This window comes from Euprymna scolopes, chromosome 6 (genome assembly GCF_053919585.1).
Source record: "Euprymna scolopes isolate OS-2025 chromosome 6, ASM5391958v1, whole genome shotgun sequence".
Lineage (NCBI taxonomy): Eukaryota > Metazoa > Mollusca > Cephalopoda > Sepiida > Sepiolidae > Euprymna > Euprymna scolopes.
The window spans coordinates 162,198,794-162,204,748 of record NC_136487.1 but is presented as its reverse complement, the minus strand read 5'-3'; the positions used below and the strand labels follow the sequence as shown (position 1 = coordinate 162,204,748).

General features: G+C 31.4%; 1 long non-coding RNA gene across 1 annotated transcript; it reads left to right on the top strand.

The window, feature by feature from the left end:
• Nucleotides 1–425: 425 nt before the first annotated feature.
• LOC145278098 (uncharacterized) lies at nt 426–5,611 on the top strand. The gene is made up of 2 exons (XR_013868338.1): nt 426–714; nt 5,055–5,611. It is a non-coding gene; the product is annotated as an uncharacterized LOC145278098 (long non-coding RNA).
• The last annotated feature ends 344 nt before the right edge of the window (nt 5,612–5,955 follow it).

Genomic DNA, 5,955 nt, shown 5'->3' with positions numbered 1-5,955 from the left:
AAATAAGTAAAACCACTAAAAACTTTTCTAGATAGGTGGAAGACTGGAAGAATAATTTATTTTGCCTTTGATAACATTTATTTATATATTTGTTTTTTTTATCACTTTTTCGAATCTGTGTGTATTGTAATACAAACCTTACTTTTTCTATAATTTTTAATAGAATTTTAACTTTTAAATTACCGAATTTTCTTAATCGGTAATCAAAAGCTTTCGTACGATCTCAAGGCCAGCAGCGTAATTCTATATCGGAAATTGTAATAATTCTCAATTCATTTTTTACACACACACACACACACACACATACATACATATATATATATATAGAGAGAGAGAGAGAGAGAGAGAGAGAGAAAGAGAGAGAGAGAGAGAGAGATTCGGTCGAAGTTTGTTTACTTAAGTCATCATTGTATGAAATACGAAACTAAAGTTTCGAAAAGTTATTTGGCTAAAATTACTTTTCGAAAGTACAAAACCTCTTGGGGTGAGGGGAGGGGGGCAAACAGACACATTGATTGATTTTTATTTAGAATTCAACCTTATTAAAAATATAAAAAAAAACAATTGCAGAAAAATCTTTATGTTCGTACCCGCTATGGAAACGGAAATATCATGTTCCAAAAATTACGTAAATTGATCAAGTAATTTATTTTTAATTAATAAAATCATTTTTAAACGATTTAAAATGATTAATGACATCTCGTTCCGTGAAGGGTATGTACACCATAAAGTTTTTTTTTTTTCTACACTTAAGTTCAATTCTAAATAAGAACTCATTAATTATTCATGCGCACTTGTAAACAGACACATTAAGTGATTTTTATTTAGAATTCAACCTTATTAAAAATTAAAACAACTGCAGAAAAATCGGTAAAACTATACAAACACCGTGACAGCGAATTAACCCTAACCCTAACCCCAACCCTAACCCTAACCCCAACCCTAACCCTAAACCCTAACCCTAACCCTAATCCTAACCCTAACGCTGTCACGGTGTTTGTATAATAATACCGAAAAATCTTTATGTTCGTACCCGTTATGGAAACGGAAATGTCATGTTCCAATAATTACGTAAATTGATCAAGTAATTTTCTTTTTAATTAATAAAAATCATTTTTAAACGATTTAAAATGATTAATGTGAAATCGTTAGCATTACAAGGCTGATCTCGCAAGTTAGGATTATTGTGGACTTATCTTGCTTTGTGTATGTTTTAAAGGGGCGTTTTATTTTCTGCTCACTAATAAAATTTGATTTTCTTAGTTAAAAATAAATCGATTTAGTAAATTTACGTGATATTTTTTTGAAATATGACATCTCGTTCCGTGAAGGGTTGTTCTCTTTCGGTGGAGGAGAAATCCTTCACGACTGAGACAATTTTTATTTTTGTACCTTTTCTCCACGTTAAAAAACGACCCTGGTGTCTAACTCTGTCCCGTGGGGAGGCATAGTAAATAGGTACATCAATACACCATAAAGTTTTTGTTTTTTTTTACACTTAAGTTCAATTCTAAATAAGAACTCATTAATTTTTCACGCGCACTTGTGAAAAAAGAATTGAAATTGACACGGCACACGTTTTTTTCCTACTCCTCCATATCCCTCTTTCTTTCTTCCATCATCGTTTTCGCGCGTTTTTCTTTCTTCTTTTTTCCACCCACGTGTGGAAATTCTTTAAAGATGGCGGCCGTCGCCAACCACGTGATGCTTAAGAAAAAAATTAAAAAAATCACTGAAAAATGAGAATAACTGCATCTGTTGTTTTATCGTAGAAAATTTCTTTGACTTTTAATCACATAAAAACAAAGTTAAACAACTTTAATTGCCCAAGAGAAGTTTTTTTTTTTTTTTCGAATAATATTCACGACACAACAGAAAAATAATATATTAAAATCGAAAAAATATTGAATACAATGATCTTCGAGTTATTATTTTTTTTATTTACTATTAATCAAATATTGACATAAAAATAATTAAGAAATAAAACAAATTTAAAAGATTCTCGTTAAGTCTTTTGTATTCTTTATTTTGATGATTTTAGAACAATATTTTTTATAACAGACAGAGGTACGAAAAGTTGTCAAAAAAACAAATATACAACAAATAAATATTATCAAAAGTTACTTTTCTACCTAACTAGATAAGCTTTTAGTGTTTTTATTTAATGTAAAATGTTTATTCGGTTCGAAAAACAAGTAACATTTGAACACTACCGGAGAACGAGAATAAATGGCCACGATGTCTCGATAATCATTTCAAAATAAGAAATTAAACCAAATGGTGGTAGAAACCCACCCAATAAATGTCACGTGGTTTTCTACCACTATTTTGTTTTATTTCTGATTTTGAAGTCTTTGTCGAGTCTTCAAAGACTTTGTGGCCATTTTTTCTTGTTCTTTCGTAGCGCTTAATATTTCTTGTTTTTGAACCGATAAACATTTTAGAAGTAAATAAAAATACTAAAAACTTATTCAGTTAGGAAGAAAAGTAATTTATCTTGCCTTCGGTAACATTTATTTGTTATATATTTGTTTTTGACAACTTTTTCGTACTTCTGTGGATTGTAATACAAAGCCAAAATGTGTTAAATAAACTGTTAAAAACAAACTCAATTCATATTTCCATGACATTTATAGGGTGTGTTTCCACCACGTTTTTTTTTTTTTACATAGGCATCACTAGGTGTATCAGAAATTTCGTGAAAAATATTAAATAATTCCACCCCGTCTTTCCAAGCTTATAACTCCTCAAAAAATGTAATTGAAGCTCTATCTATTTTTTGCAAGGACCAAGGTTTCATTTTAAAACAAAAAAAAAAAACACAAAAAAAAAACGTGTTTTTTTTAAAAAAAAAAAAGGTTTTAAACTTCGGACTTTACAGGTAAATTTCTAATAAACAGTACTTTTTTTTGTTTTAAATTTGAATATATTATTTATTGATTTTTTTATCTTCAATTTATGATAAATAACAATTTGGTGAGTAAATTAATTATTTACTTTTTAGTAGACCCTTGAGAATGGGGGGGGTGAATTAAAAAAAAAACGTTTGTCTAAAATATTATATTCGGTTTATTGGAAAGAGCATAAAATTTCACATTGACCCTGAAAATATCGTAAAAATATAATCAATAGAAAAATTTTGATAGATTTTTAAAGTTAAAAAATTGAAAAATATTGAGTTCGGAAAATTCATTACTATTTAAAAAAAAAAAAATATTTCTATTACTTTTAAAACAACTTTAATAGTTTATTTTGAAAGTATAATCCATAAAGAAAATAAACAACCCACTTTTAAAAGATAAATTACGAGTTTTTTTATATTTTATTCGCAGTTTCGTGTTAGGGGTGTCAAAAATTCCTACAAAAATTCTGATACACCTAAGGCATTACCACTTATCAAGGCCAAGAGGCCACTCGAGGATTAGGGTTAAAGAGTGTACAGCAGAAATTGGACAATATAGTAATCGTTAGTAATGGAAATTCGGTAAATTTGTTAACTTATATGGAACGGCTTATCAAAAACTTGTTTACGTTAGACTTGAACACAACCATATTGTAGTCAGCTGAAAAGCAGGAAAACGGAAGACAATTCCATAGGCGTGCAGTTCTAAGAAAGAAGCTTTACTCATGGAATCTACGTTTAGGTTTAGACACGGATAAAGCGTGGGGGGAATTATTTATAGTGTTTTAGACGGGTGTTTCTTGTGAAAGTTTGGCAATTGGGGGACCATAGATTGGAGCTCAGCCGAGCACTTTCCATGAAAATAATGATAAAGCAGAGACAAACTCGCAACATCTCTTCTATGAGAAAGAGGTTGCAGGGAAGATAAAAGGACATCCCCTACGAGACTACAAAGTCTATTTTGAACTCTATCAAGGCGGGATAAGTCCTTTCTAGCAGCTCCTTCCCAGATGTGGCAACAGTACTCCATCCTTGAACGTACCTGGCTCTTATATAGATAGAGAATTGCATCAGCAGTGGGATATCTACTGGATCGATAGAAGGATCCCATCATTTTTCCAGCAACCTTGGCAATAGATTTGATGTATGTGTTCCATTTCAGATAAATGATGCCGGACACTAAGAATGTCTTTGCCTTGTCCAAATAAACATGTGTAGGAACACCAAACAGATTGGTGAACCTAATAAACGCTAATATAAAGGATCTAGTACTCATGTCCAATAATAGTTCACACCCATCCTTTAAAACATAGGCTGAGTGAATTTTACCATTGTTGCCATTAATGAGTCTAAGTACCTTGTCTAGACCCCAAAAGGGTCCAGTTTTATTTGGAGATTTAATTAACATGATTTCTCTCACCAACACCTTCTGAGGGCGATTGCCCAATATATTAGTATCAATCTCTCTTAAGAACAACAAGTAATCGTTGTGCCATATCTTTCTGAATTTTTCAATATACCTGTGTCTTAATTCTAGAGATTGCAAAAGTTTTGCTTTATTGAGAGGACCAGGACACAAATTGTCCAAGCCATAATTATTGATCAACAAACTGGATTATAACCAGTTTGTAAAAAATGATTAAAGGTTAAAATTTTGAGACCCCCTTCAGAAGCAGTAATATATGTAAGCGGTTGGTTATTGATCACTTTCTCCACATCAGAAAGGATAGTTAAGAAGCCAAAGTAGCTGACTTTCTTTCTACTTATTAATTTTTTCAAACATTGTTTGATTGTTTTTATCATTCTTTCCCATGCAAGAAATGGTGAGATAACTAATTGAAGTTGACCTAAATTTTTCTTTGAATTCGTCCGAAACAAAGATGTCAGATAAAATGATGCCGGACACTAAGAATGTCTTTGCCTCGTCCAAATAAACATGTGTAGGAACACCAAACAGATTGGTGAACCTGATAAACGCTAATATAAAGGATCTAGTACTCATGTCCAATAATAGCTCCAGATGTACAGCATGTAGCAACAAGACGTACATTTTCATGTCTTCATCATTGTATTTTACCAATTTTTATTTAATTAATTGGAATTCATTATTGAGATGAATAATTTGTATTATTTATTCATTTATTTATTGCAGACTATTATCCTCATCTTTTAATTGTTGTTTCATGACGTCCCGGCCTTCATCACGTGGTTAAACGCGATGGGATAAAAATGCAGAATCTCCTAACTGCATCCTCTGTAATTATTGCCTTCCATAATTGTTGTCGTGTCACCATATTTTTGGTCAACTAAGCCTCTGGCCAGCTTTTGGTAGGATTGAAACCGCTATCTTCAGACAATGCTCACCTGGAACCATAGAGACTATTCCTCTGGCCTTCATCAGGTGTTTACAACTATTTTCCAAAAATTCAAAATGGCGTAATGGAAAAATAAAAAAGGTATATGCAGCTTCTCTTCCAATTTTCAGATTTTAATCATGTCAAATCACACTTTATTTCCTTTTGACGGATTGATTGTTGCTATTTCTTCTGATGAGTTAAGGGCATAATAGATTCACTGATTGATATAATAATTATAATAATTAAGTGATTGATTTTGTGCTACGAAACAGATACTGTCAAGAATTGTATAAGTCAACTGAATTAAAGGAATAAATTATAAGATGGTCAACATCATGAATTTTGGAATATACCTTTTTGTCATTTATTTTCTATATTGCTCTGTAATGCCTAACCTTACTGCTTGTGCGGTGGCAATGGTTTGAATTTAAGTTTAAAATGAAAACATCAAGTATCATGGTACAATTGAGCTTTAAACAGAAACATTCATTTTGAATGCACCCCTGTCATATTAAAGAACTGTTGATTTTATATGTCGAGCCTTTTGGCTTGTGTCGTATAAAACTTCTCAAATGGACTTGTGATGTTAGGTTGTGTAAGGTGTTAACTTTAGTTAAAATCGCCTGTTCTTCATTGAGATTAGCCTGAAAAAAGTTTTTAAAAGAAGTGAAAATTGTGAATTTAGAGGTAGGAGCA